Source organism: Idiotropiscis lumnitzeri, chromosome 11 (genome assembly GCF_059441095.1).
Source record: "Idiotropiscis lumnitzeri isolate Australia: NSW breed Sydney's pygmy pipehorse chromosome 11, RoL_Ilum_1.0, whole genome shotgun sequence".
NCBI lineage: Eukaryota > Metazoa > Chordata > Actinopteri > Syngnathiformes > Syngnathidae > Idiotropiscis > Idiotropiscis lumnitzeri.
This window is the reverse complement of record NC_142401.1, coordinates 19,399,562-19,413,737: the sequence shown is the minus strand read 5'-3', so window position 1 is coordinate 19,413,737 and position 14,176 is coordinate 19,399,562. Positions and strand designations below refer to the sequence as shown.

The 14,176-nt window shown below is 37.7% G+C and overlaps 1 protein-coding gene across 3 annotated transcripts in view; it reads left to right on the top strand.

Annotated features, from left to right (window-relative positions):
• Positions 1 to 14,176, top strand: part of fhit (fragile histidine triad diadenosine triphosphatase) — a 200,658-nt gene that overhangs the window by 14,507 nt on the left and 171,975 nt on the right. For all 3 annotated transcript variants that reach the window (XM_088309241.1, XM_088309243.1, XM_088309242.1), the window contains one exon: positions 209 to 277. The gene's annotated coding sequence lies outside the window, so the exon portion shown is untranslated. The remainder of the gene's footprint in view (positions 1 to 208; positions 278 to 14,176) is intronic.

The following is a 14,176-nucleotide window of genomic DNA, read 5'->3' as shown; positions in this document are numbered from 1 at the left end:
GATCGTCACCACCTGTCTCAGTCTGTCCCCATCAGGTTTTCCTGTGTGATGAGCCCTTTCCATTTCAACTGCTCGCTCAGGTTTTCTATCTTAACGTCCGTAACCATTTTCTCCGTCTCACTCCAAGTTTCACTTCATATTTATTACAACTCTCTAGACCATTGTTCTTAATGTTATTTGTTTCCTCTGCTCTATTTTCTCAATACAGTCCACCTCCATTCAATTGGGCCAACGGTTTACAAACCACAAGACTTTGGAAAGCCGGCGAGATAGAAAGGTACGTAAGCTTATTTGATGCATAATGCAGGTCATATAAACAAGTCATTGATTGCTCCTATGAAAGAAAGATAACCACAAGATAACCTTTTTTTTTTCCTTTTGTCTCATATTTGGATGAATAATTATCAAAAGTGGTTATTGAGTTGTTAATAATAATCATTATGGAAAACGACCCTGATTGCAAGAATCAGCTATTTTTCTGCCAAAAGTCCAAATTTGTGTTTTTTAAGGAGTGTGAGCACAGACACTGAAAATAAAATTGTTGTATAACACCACAAGGGGACACTTGACAAAATGGTGGTTATGGAATTATACTGAGAATTCAAATGGAAACGTGGTAGGAAAAATGTGTGTTCAAATCAAGACAGGAAAGGTGCTCAGATATTATCGTGCATTGAACTCAGTTTGTTGATTTTTGTACTGATAGTCTGTACTTTAAATTTAAAAAAGCCTTACAGTTAATTAAGGATTTGTATTGGAGTTTCATTTCAATACTTTTCTATTCAAAATGGTTTGTGGCACGGAATGGATTATGTTTGACTGTCAAGGTTGCATTTACTGTAAATGCCATAAAGCAGCCCACTCATACACAAAATGATTTATTTTCAGATTTAAAATACTAAGAGAGAAGCTTCGTAAGATTATTTTTTCCCCTTTCAGTCCGTGTATATAGTTTGACACATAGCGAACAACTTTTTCAATAATGTTCCTGCTTCAAGCTGCTTATATGTCATCCCTCGCAACTTGATTTAAAAAATGGTACATAGTGGTGTGCTCAACACCACACTATCCAAGACCAAAACTTGCCTGAGACCCGAGCTTAGCGAGCCCAAGACAAAACCATGACTTTTCGGTCAAGACCTGGACAAAATCGAGACCAAAGTAAGCCGAGATCGACCACGGTCCAACCATCCATTCATCTGTACCGCTTCTCCTCACAAGGGCCGTGCGGGGTATTGGAGCCTATCCCAGCTATCTTCGGGCAGGAGGGGTGGTACACGCAAACTGGTTCCCAGCCAATCGCAGTCGACCACGGTCATAAAAATCCAAATTAAAAACCTTGACAAGATTTAAAAGTTAATAAGCATTCTCACTTTAACTGTAACTTTCTTTGAAATATATATTTGACTGTCGAAAAGACAGTGTCATCAACTCTTTTAAAGCACCTTATGCAAGAATCTCAACTCTTCATATTTTTTCACCCAACTAAATTCTTGCAAAAAAAACAAAAAACCTTTGTATCTATTTAAAAAGAAAGCGTGAAGAATAAGAATATTTATTCGACACAGGCTACAGTAAAAAAATTGATTCACAAACTGGCAAATGATCATGGAAGCTGCTACTGGGGAAAGAGAAATGGATCACTTCATCCGTTTGGCTTTTGATGTCAACCTCCAACAACACCATCACTATCAATCCGAACCAGAAGTCCTGCCTGAATGCAGAGCTGAGAGCACTGCAAAAGGCTAAGATTCTGCCTCTGGGCACACGAAGTATCAGCACTAAGCGTAGACAGGAGAGAGCTGGCTGTGGACATCAGGAGCGCTAAATTTCCCCCCTGCTACTTCACCTTTAATGACCCTTGTAGCTTGTGGAAAGACATGAAGTGCTTCGCAAACTATAATAACAAAAGACAGTGCTAAAGAAAAACACATGGTTGACCGTGCAGTTTTTTGCCCGCTTTGAGGACTCTAGCAACACCACCCCGAGCGTCAGACTCACACCCCAGCCAAAGACACGGCTTTCAGCTTGTCCCCAGCTGACATGAGGAGAACACTGCAAAGGCTTAACCACTAGAGAGCTGCAGGGGCTGATGATAATCCAGGGCGGGTACTGAGGGACTGTGCCCGCCAACTGACCGAGGCGTTAATAAGGCAAGGCAAATTTATTTGTAAAGCACATTTCATGTATAAGACAAATTACTGCTTTACATAAAACATTAAAAGCATGACAGAAAGAGAAACAAAATATTAAGAAATTGCAAAAATCAAAATAAAATTGTTGGAAATAGTTCGATTAAAATTATTAAAACCCAGTATCCGCCTAGATAGAAGAGAATAAAGGATTGATTCATGAGTATGCGGCAGTAAAGAATGTTTTCAGTCCTGATTAAATGAAGTGACTGATTGAGCAGATCTCAGGTATTCGGGGAGGCGCCTGGTAACTAAATGCTGCTTCAAATTGTTTGGCTCTGGGAAGACACGCTAGAGCTCTCCCAGATGACCTGAGGGGTTCTGGATGCTTCATAGAGTGCTGATGCTTGCATGTATTTTGGTCCAAGACCATTTGGAGATTTGTAACCCGGCACAGAGATTTTAAGATCTATTCTTTGACTCACTGGAAGCCAGTGTATGATTTGGGGACAAGTGTGACGTGGTCCAGTATCCTGGTGAGACATTTTGGATCAGTTGCAGTTGCCTGATTTTTTTTTTCATCCCTGTAAAGACACCATTACAGTAATCTTGCAGACTGAAAATAAAAGCACGAACAAGTTTTCCTGTGTCTGGTTTAGACAGAAAGCCCTTAATCGGTCTGTTTTTCAGGTGGTAATAGGCAGATGATTTTGAAATGGCTCTGAAGTGGTTGTTAAGATTCTGGTCTGAGTCAATAATCACACCAAGATTCCTGTCTTTATTTGTAGCTTTCAATGACAGAGAGTTAAGATAAGCACTGATCTTGGACCTTTCATTTTTGGGGCCAAAAATAATCACTATTGTCTTTTCTGGATTTGTGACTGGACGAAGGAGTTGAGGGACGGGGAGAAAAGAAGCAGTGAGTATAGAGTGACAGATGGAGCGATATAGGCTGATGGTTGTGGGGAACACAGAGCAACAAGTTTATTTTGGAATGATTACGGCCGACAGTAATAATTTGTTTTCATTTGTCGCCAGGTTTACATGGAGACATTTTTTGTCATTCTGATTGAAATCATTCAGAATGAAGATCTCTGGTCACCTGTTTACATGTGACGTGATCTTTTCCGATCCGCCGTTTACATGCTCCACCCTGTTAATCGGGGTCGGGCGCTGACAAACTTTATGAATAAGGCCGGAGGGTTGAGGCCGGAACGATACCTAGGACGCAGCCGGGGCACTGACCGGCAAAAAAGGTTCAAGTGCCCAGCTCTGGTAATATCCATTTTATTTTATTAGGTAACTACAACAGTAATAGGTTTGTTGGAAAAAAGGTTTTCTGACAACAACAAAAAGTATTTAATCTTGGATTCAATTATTTTTTCCCCTTGTAGACTGGAACTTAGATGACTGCATTGATGCAAAAAATTGTTGCACATCAATTATGGCACATTGCACAGTATGTTTTATTAATTAATTTATCGTTGCTTTGAGTTACTTCCATGGATGTGCATTATAAATTGATTCACTCTTGGTGTGATTTCCAAAAATGGAACATCTGAAACCATCAGCTCTAAACATGCACTCCATATTTCTCCTATTACTCCCTGGCAGGAAGTGGCCCTGTTGGTCCCTCATCTTGGTTAATGGTGGCTGAGTGGCTCTCAGGCCTCTCATATAATGACCTGTAATGCATAGAAACTCACCCCGTGGGTAATTTTCTGCCTCTCTTAATCCAAATGTACATTTCCGAGTCCTTTCCAAATGTGTCATTAAGTCCAAAGTGAAATAATAGAAAAACAAAGTTTGCAATGGTGTGAATGATGACATTTTAGGCTAGTTGTGTTGAATCTTCCTTCTCAAAAAGAGTCAAAAATACAATCAATATGCAAAAACAAATGATTATTCAGGGAGTAAACCGATTAAAGTGTACTGAGAAAACCAAAAACTTACAAGTTGTATAAGGATACCCAATACACTGTTTTAATGCTATATGACAATATAATGAGTAAACAATAGTGCATGCAAAACTCAGCCAGTCATTACGTCTTGGTGTTAAGGATAGAGAAACTGTTGTGCTTCAAAACAGAACGAGTGAAAAAAGGAAGCGAAAGACATTGTTTAGATGGAGGAAATATTTTTATTTCTATTTTGTTTCTTTTTATGTTGTCATGCATTTAATTGCGTCCTGTTCAAGAGCTCTTTAATTTTATTGTCCCCAAAAAAATCCTTTAAATTAAAAAAAAAAAGAAAATTCAAAGAAAGAGCCACATTATTCCAGTCAGATGGTGGCAAATATCTGGAACTGACTGCTTGTGTTTCTGATTTACTTTATGATTCCTGGATTCCTCATTTGGACTCAGTGGTTGATTACTGGCTTGAAAAAATACAAATCATAAAAAATGATTTTGGTTACATAATGGCGGCATTAAAAGTTTGAAAAACATCGAAGACAAATATTACCGTTTGTATAACTATAGTGCTGTTGTTTACATTATGCGAGATGACTAAGGTGGACACCACTGGTGATTTTATTTTATTTTTTGAAAGAGATACTGGAATTTCTCAAACTGCATTTTGACAAGCCACAAAGCTTCCAGTAGGATGTTATGTAATATTTTGGGAAGTTGTATCAGTTCTATCTTCACAGACTTAGAAATGAGGCATACCAAGAAAAGATCACTGCCCCTACTGTGAAACATAGAGAAGGCTCTGTTATGTTCTTGAGCTGCATCTGACAAAGGCCATTCTGAATCTCTGCTGGGTACAGTAAATCTTTAGGCTGTAAAGGGGTGTTAGGTATTGTGTTCTGCCCAATGTCAGAAAGCTTGGTCTCAGTCACGGGTTATGCGTCTTACTAAAGGAAAATGACAGCTAAAAACAATGGCAAAACGTTGGGACTCTTCTGAAGTGGGCTTCTATGAGCCATGATCCAAATTCTATTGAACATTTGTAGAAGGAGCTGAAAAATGCCAGGATTACTCCTGCCAATCATATTCGTATCCATATTTCAAAGAAATCTGAAACGCAAGATACTGTCGAGATATTTATCTGATGGTTTTGCGGCCTACATTTAGAGTTGAACTGTTTTCTTGTACATGGATCACTGAGGTTGTGAAGTTTATAATACAATGTAAAACGTACCTGAATATGGTGCATTGTTTTCGGACCACACTGGAAATTATGATCTGCATGTCCTTTTCCTTGTAAACTGCGAGGCGTTTGTCTTGCACTGCAGACTTTTCGTGAATGACATGTAAATGAAGCTAAATATGTCAGCTTAATGTTAAACATTTGTTAGGTGGTGGTGTGCTGGACCTCTGTTTAGAAATCTTAAGCTTCAGAAGGAGTCCTTTTTCCACAATGTTAATGCAATGAATTTGAACTGTTTAGAGAACATTTGAGCACATTAACGGAAAACTTTAAAAACATTTAAAGGTATATAAATAGTCTAAAGTTAGTTTTTTGAAGTAACTAAAAAATATATATATTTAAAGATGTTTAGAAGACTCTAATCAAAGTCATGGCGGGAAAAAAAATGTTTTTAACGTGGATTCAAAAGCATTACTCATGAGGCTGCCGGAGCACACTGCAGGAATGTTTGCTATAAATCCAATATCATTTTGACATGGTTTTGAACAAGTTTATTTTTCATGTCACAGTCTTTCCATATGTTCTGAGAACCACCCTTATATGTTCCATGCATTTACTGAACACAACATGAATGTCAGTAAATGGTGGCGAAAATTCAAAGTTGAGATGAGGTTTTGAGCGCGGTGTGCTGTGCCTTTTTGAAAAACATATTTCTTCAGACATTTCCCTTGTTTGTTCTTTCCAAACAACTTTGCTTTCATCTGTCCACACAATAGATTGCCAGTCGCGCAATAGAACATCCAGATATTCTTTTGCAAACTTCAAACCCTGAGATGTTGTTTTTTTTTTCATAATTGGCTTTCTCCACATTGTTCTCCAATAGTTCATGTTTCATAGATTTGTCTTTAGTTGACTTTTTCATCACCTGAATGAGCATTCTGTGCTGCACTTTTGCAGTCGTCTGTAGAGGACGGCCACCCCTTGGAACAGTGCAGAACTTTGTCAATTGAGAGAAAACGTGTCTTATTATGGACTGAAGAACATCAATACTTTAAGAGATGCTTTTGTGACTACTTCTACAGTAGCTTCATGCTTGTTAACAATCATTTCGCTATTTTTTGTGGGACATGGTTCACATAAGGCAATGCTTCTTGAGTAGAGAAAACTCAGAACGGGTGGGTGTTTTTTTTTTAATCGTTCACCCATCAATTCCAATTTCTTCACATTTACTGCACTCTTGGTTATCTGACTCTAGACTGATTCCCTTGGAGTCGTCATTAAGCTCGGAGTTCACATACTTTTCCCACCCTGCACTGTAAATATTTTCAAGTTGTGTCTGATAAAATCATGAAAACATTCACAGTAATTGCTCGCGTTGTGTTAAAGATGAGTCTTTTGTGTGTTTTTGTAATGCAGTTAATGTCAAAGGGTTCACATACTTTTTTGAGCAACTTAATATATTTGCTTCATCGAGAAAATGAATTGACTGGCTGCCATGTTAAGGTTGAAACATTGTTTTGTTTCCTCAACTCAACTCAACTGTATTTCTAGCACTTTAAGACGACAACAGCACTAAATTGCCAGTCCAATTTGAAATCATTGTCCAGGTTAAGACCCAACTTTGAGCCTTTTTCCATCTGTGAATGTGCTTACTGCGTGTTTGAATAGATAATGGAATAGCCCACTATAAAAAATTGTAAATTCCTGTGCAAGACTGCTGGGAGGGATGGAAGGCTTATTTCACCGTTTACCATAAGCAATTCTGAATCAGGGCGTGAAGAATTTGTAAAGGAAATGATGGAGGTCCACCGATAAACAAAATTGATCTCACGCCGACGAGATAGCTAGTCCATAAATCTGTGTTTGTTCTGAGCACTTGGTACATGCGATATATTTGTCGATGTTTATGTTTTAGTGCAGCATTTTTAATGTACAAAGAACCATATACATACAGTATAGGATGTTGACTGTTGCGAGGTTATCATAGTTAATGAAACTGAAATTAAAAAAACATTTTTGTTATTGAAAATAACAATGAAAATACTTTTTCTAAAAAAAGGAAAACTGGATGATAAGAACAACTGACTATTGAAAGTTAAGGCCCAATGTGTTCAAAACTCATAACCAACACTTCAAGCACCTTTACTTTTGAGTAAGTTACCCGTCTACCTGTCTGTCTAGAATTGTGATTATGATAAATGACCACATTAGTTAATGATTTACCTCAAAGAGACAGGCAGTAATTGTGTTTAAAGAAAGAGTGACCCGATAAAATTGCAGCGTTGAATGTGATGCAGTGGAACATTTGGGCGCACCTAACTTTTGTGCTGGCGACCCAAAGAAAAAAAGTTTACCGCACTTCTGCAAGTTTTTATTCTACAGCCCTTATTGTGCTCTGTCAACTTTTTCATCCTCATCTAAAAAGATTGTAATATTTATAACATAGATAAAATAAACCTATTAAGGCAGGGGTGGGCAAACAATGGCCCGGGGGCCACATGCGGCCCATTAAACGTTTAATCCGGCCCACCGAACTTTAATTAAATGAATAAACCTTGTTAATGTTTTATTTTCTAAATACTTTGGTTTTTCAAAGACATATATATTGTTGTAATGCTTTTGTTCCCTTTCATTGAAAATTAAATGTATTTTTTTTTTTCCGATGAGGTGAGGTTACCAAAACACTCCATCCATCTGCTCCTGGTCCGGCCCCTCTGTCAAATTGTAGAACCCATTGTGGCCCGCCAATCAAAAAGTTTGCCCACCCCTGTATTAGGATTATACAAAAACAAGCATGCAACGAACAAAGAAAATGAACATGAGTAGTCTAATTGTATTTCTTTTTCAAGAGTTGCTCATCATTTTGATCTCAACCTCCAACATGACAGACAAACAAATACTTTACTGCATCGAAAACTATTTTCTAATGCTGAGCAACTCTTCTAAGCAGTAAACATTATGGGCACCTGTCACTCATCATCAAAGTAGGGTGAGATGACTATTTATTGTTTTTAATGTGCACTATTAACAGCGGAAAGGCTTTTTTCCCTTTCAAATACACTTTTATGGTAGTTAAGAATTCTCAGGCCATTGAATCCATCTGTACTGATTATCTTAGATGGCATAGTGTTGTCCTAACTTAGCCTTTTGCATGAGTTTATGCTCATTTAGCATGCTTGGTTGAAAGGTGAAATCTCCTCTAGAACATTTCCGTTGTTCATGGCAGAATGAAATGCCTTTGATGAATGAGAATATTCACAGGGTTGTGACAGCTAAAGTCTATCCTCTGGAATGGATTATGTTCGACTTTAGGGGTTTCACAAGAAGTGATGCTCGTTTTTTCACCGTCCTAATTGTAGCTCCAAGTGCTATTTGAAGTTGTCTCTCAGTACCTTTTTGAAGTTCCCCATGGCAGCCTGAATGACCAAAGAGCTCTGTGAGGGGGCTGTAATCACCCCTCTGAAGTGGACTTGCCTCAGTTGTCATTATGCATTTGGAGAATCTGCCCTCATGTGAACTATCCTTATGTACCCTCTATAAAAAGATGCTGCATTTTACACGGATGCCTAAAACAGTTAAATGATTGTGACTTACTCAAATTTATACATGTTAAATTAAAATTCCCATGTACACTTGTCACATTCCTGAACAATAAGTGCATATTGTAAACATATATACTTTCATGCCCCATGGATTGTGTTTATAGTGCAGTGATTTGTCTTAATTTTTTTTCAAAACTTGGCATTTTGAGAGAGTGTTAGTAGCTGTAAGTAGATACATTTTTAGAATTTCAGTGTGGTTAAAGTGAAACGAGAGTTTGTCATATGCACAGAAAAAAATACTGTAGCACTGAGGGGGGATTCTAAACATTTAGTCTTTTTGGGGGCAGGGATCCATTACCCGTTTTTCATAGAAAACGAATAATGGACATTGAATGTTTTTTAGTGGAATTTGGGGAGAATAAATAAAAATAAAAATAAAAAATCTGAATCTGAATGCCCTTTATTGTCATTATACTCAGTGTACACTGAGATTGGAGTGCTTCACCTCTCCTGTGCAAATATAAATAATGAAAATAAAATAATGATAATATAAATAAAAACAAAACAAAAAGTGTGTTGATAGAGTGCACTGGGTGACACTTTATGTTGCAGTTCTACAGTCTGCAGTTGAAGACAAACGCAAGTGTCTTAAAATTAACTCTAAAATGCACCGGGATCCTTTGAATAGAGGCCAAAATTGGGGTTATGGGCTTCCTCCGGTTGGGAGGCGAGCAGCAGTATTTTAGACCACCTGGATGACTGGCTGCCTCCAAAATAAAGTACATTACAATAATCTAGCCGAGATGTAACGAAGGCATGTATTACTGTTTCTATGTGCTGCTGAGAAATAATTTTACCTGAGCCAGCTGCCTAAAACGAAACAAGCTGGATCTAATAACAGCACCCAACCCAAACCCAAGTTGGAGACTGTTGGTTTTAGATAAGGTGACAAGGGCTCCGAGTCAACTGTCTTGAATGTAGAAGTGCCACCGGGACTCAAAACCATAAGTTCTGTTTTCATGGAAATTAAAGAAATTCAGTGACATCCAGGCTGCAAAATTCCATTGCAAATTTCAAAGCAGTATAATACAACTTTATTTATAAATCAAATTTCACAACAGCTGGGGATGTGCCTCTGCAAATGGTCTGACAGTAAGTGTAGAATCACTAGTTTGGATTACGATGATTTGCCCGAATAAGGCTTGATAAGTGTTCTCTTTTGGACTCTTTTCTCTTTGCTATGGTAACAATGCCAGCAGTCTTTTAGGATTTGATAAGACACCTGCAGCCCGTCTTTTTCCCAGCCGTGTTAGGCTTTCTGACATTCTTGTTTTCTTATTAAAAAATAAACATTGCTCTGCTCTTAGTTTTGGCCACATCATTTTTATTGGAGCCACAGAATCCAAACTATATGGCAAGCTGGAACCAAGAGCTGAGTTACTCTGTGTTTGAAGTGGGAAAACAAATCTGATCAAAGGCATCAGCGAACCGAGTAGCTATGATGGGGTTAAAAATCAGACGGCTGCACTCACTGGTATAGTTGCTTTAACAGAAGCAGAGGAAAACACTACATCAAAGTGCACAGTCATATGAAATCACATTGTCTGTCCAACACTTTCAAATTTGAAACCAAAAGCAAGGACAAGATCTTAAGTATGTCCTTGCTTGTGAGTGGGGCCTGACCTGCTCAGCACTAAATTGAAAGAGCCAATGAGTCTTAAATGTCCTTTGCCAATGCTTTTTCAGGACATCACACATGAATATTAAAATCCCCCATAAACAGGATGTGCTCATATTTCAAAGTGATCTCAGCAAAACGATTTGAAAAGTCATTCAGAAACTCCTAGTTGTATTTGGAAGGATGGCAAATGATCGTGCAGAGCACAGGAACTGCCCTGCCAATTTCAGCTTTTGTTCAAAGTTTGCCAGGCCTGTTAAAAGATTCGATGGGAGTGGGCACCCCCAAACCATTGTTATAATCCAGTGCAATGTCATCTCTTAGTGACTCCGGTTCAAATACCGACCGAAGTGCAAAAAATGTCATTTATGTGCCTAAATTGTTCAAACATTGATTTTTGAGCATTGCAAATCAGTTTAATAAGAGATCAAAGACAAATAACCAAAATGGTTTTGTTATATACCTGATGTTTTGTAATATTGTTACCATCTTGGAGAACTGCTATGAATTCAATACAAATACAAATATAAATCACATGTCATTTAATATACATTTGTCATTCTATTGTCGGGATGTTCTAGCAATTTTTGTAATTGTCTTTTTCGGTGGAACTTAGTAACTTTTATTCTACTTTTTATTGTAATAGACTAAATGTTATATTTCACTTTAATAGCCTTAAAGTTGGAATTTATTGCAATTAATAGAAATTAATAATTGTATTTAATGTAAACTGGTAACACTGAAAAAGGAAACCATTGCAATTCAAGTTTAAACAAATAATTTTATTCACATGACATAGCTTCAAGGGGAAATAAGGGAAGAATGAAAAATAAATTCTAAATATTTATATATTTAATTAAATTCTTGTTGTATTGAACTGGAGAGGGGAGCTCTCTAATCTCATTGCATTCTGATTCCATTTTTAATTGGCTTTTTCCATTTGCTTTGAAAAGTTGCCCCACCAAAAAGTGAAATGAAAAAAAAAAAAAGCACGGAGGCCGTTAAATGTTAAGCAAAATGCCCCCTAAACCATTTGCATTCACTACTGTTGTATCTTAAAATCCTGACAGATGCAATTTTTTTTTCTTTTTAGATAGGAAGTAAACACTAAAGGCGGCCTATTTGAAAAATTCATCTTAATCTCGATAACTTTATCAGTCAACAAGGACAAGGAGAAAATACATGTGTAAGACAGTAAAATAAGAATATCCTAAAATAATAGCAAATGCAAAAAAAAAAAAAAAAAAAAACACAAAAATCAAATACCAGTTGTTCCTGCATGTTTTGGCTTCTTAGGACCAGTGTGGTGCCGTGCATGCATGGAGTACAGACCAAGAATGAGAAGAGAAGAAATGTGCGATTGAACTCTTTTAAAGTAACTTGTTTTTCACAGATCAGAAGAATTTGTGTCTTTGAGTGGTGTTATCTTACCCGTGTGTGTTTCCACAGTGTTTGTCTTACTTTTATTCTTTTATTATGCTTTGTATGTCCTGCAGTCACTATGTTGTGACCATCCATTATTAGTCATCCTAGAGTGGTGAAATGCATTTTTTTCTAACGTCATGATCCCAGTGTCATCATCCTATTACTTGCCAGCAATGTATTTGTTCCATTTCTTTTCAAATTGTGTCTGTGGCTCCCTTGGGCTCGGAGATTGCTGGGTTATCACTGGGAGGAGATTATTCTGTCTGACATATCATGGCAGTTATCCATGTGGGATGCTTGCTTGCCCATTTTCTTAATGCAGGGGGAGAAGACAGTGTAAACTTTTTCTTTTCAATTCCTTTCATTTTCTTTTTTCAGCGAATCACTTTACACGGGGGAACCGTGATATTTCTTGTGTCTCTCTGGTTTCGGCGGGCATTGTCACTCTTTCTGCGTAATGGTGCAAATACTGATTATGGAATGACGAGGGAGATTGACTTGTTCATTAAAAAGAGAGTTATGGCCGCTATTATTGTAAAAGATTATGTTTCAGTGCGTGACTCCGCACCCCGTCGCCGATTATGTTTGGGCGCATGATGTCCTGGCCACGAAAACTTTTCAGCACATGACACCCATACAAAACTGCCACCTCCTCAATCATTTTCTTGAGCTATAATTACTCTGATTAATAAAAACTAAACAACAAGGATTGTTCCTCAAATTGACCAAATTATTTCTTAAACAATAATAATAAATTGATATCTAAGGACCTAGCCAAAAGACTCCATTAATATTTGCCATATATAATAAATGCAGACATGGGCACTGTTTGTTAAAAAAAAGGGGGGTTGAAGAATTGGCAAGTCTGTTTGCTTTCAGCCCAATGTTGAATAGAGAGTGCCATCCAGGGGAATAAAAAAATACAACAAGTGGTTCATGAAGCAAATTTGAAGCTTCATTTTACCTTCACTACTTGTAGGCCTACTAGATGCCAATATTTTTATTGGGCAAATATTCAACTGAAACAGTTAAACTTGGATGTAACATTTTCTTATAACATTATAATCATTATGGTTTTAATAAAAGGCTTTTTGGGGGAGAGGTGGTGTCGTGCACAATGAGCGCCCGTGATGTGGCCCGAGTGTTTGTATTTAAAGTCAAGTCAAAAATGTTGGAGTGGGGTAAATTCATTTGATTATTATTCCAAAAATGCGAAATGAACTACAAAACCTTGTTTAGACTGCCAAGGCACATCGAGCATTTTGAAAAGAAAATGTTTGACTTGACTTTTGCTTCAATGTATTTCTTTATCCTTTGCATTACTTTTAAACTTTGAGTAGTTTTCTAACCATTAGTTTTATACTTTTAGTCATACGTAAATTCTTCCTCTTCCGCTTATCTGCGATCTGGTCACGGGTTTAAGCGGAGAAAATTTGACTTTCCTCCAGCCACATCATCTATCTCCGCCTGGGGGATTTTTGAGGCGTTCCCAAGCCATATGGTAGACATAGCCTCTCCAGCGTGTCCAAGGTCATCCCCATGGCCTCTTCCTATGGGGCATGCCCGGAAGACCTCACTAGGGAGGCATCCAGATGGCATCCTGACAAGATACCCGAGCCACCTCATCTGGCTCTTCTGAAAGCAGAGGAGCTGCGGCTCGACTCTGAGCCCCTTCAAATGACCGAGCTTCTCACCTTATCTCTAAGGGAGCTCCCAGACACCCTATGGAGGAAACCAATTCCGGCCGCTTATATCCAGGATCTTATTCTATCGATCATGACCCACAGCTAGTGATCATAGGTGAGGTTAGGAACATAGACCAGTGGTTCTCAATTATTTCCTGCCACGCCCCCCCTACCAAGAAGAAAACAATTCGCACCCCCCCACCAACAATTCTTTTTTTCATTTCATACTAATGTGCATGTTCTTTGTATATTAATGTTAGATTGTCAATAAAATATACCTTAACAAAGCTAAATTGATAAAAAAAATATATATCATTTTGAGAACGACTATTGTGAGGATCTCGAAACTCAGTACTCTGTGGTGCAAATATTGATGAGATGATAAATATTTACTATACGTTTTTTTTTTTTTTTTTTTAACTTTATTAACATGAACAAACCAAACAGTTATTAATACGTACCTAATATAGAAAAGAAAAAAAGAGCCACGGGGGTTTAAACAAAAATTCTATTTACAATACGTTTGACGTCGAACCTCTTCGTTGTGATGACGTCAGCCATTTCCGAGTTCCAGCTGAGAGCGTCTGCTAAATTGCTCACGTAGCCGTCGTCTTATTTTAT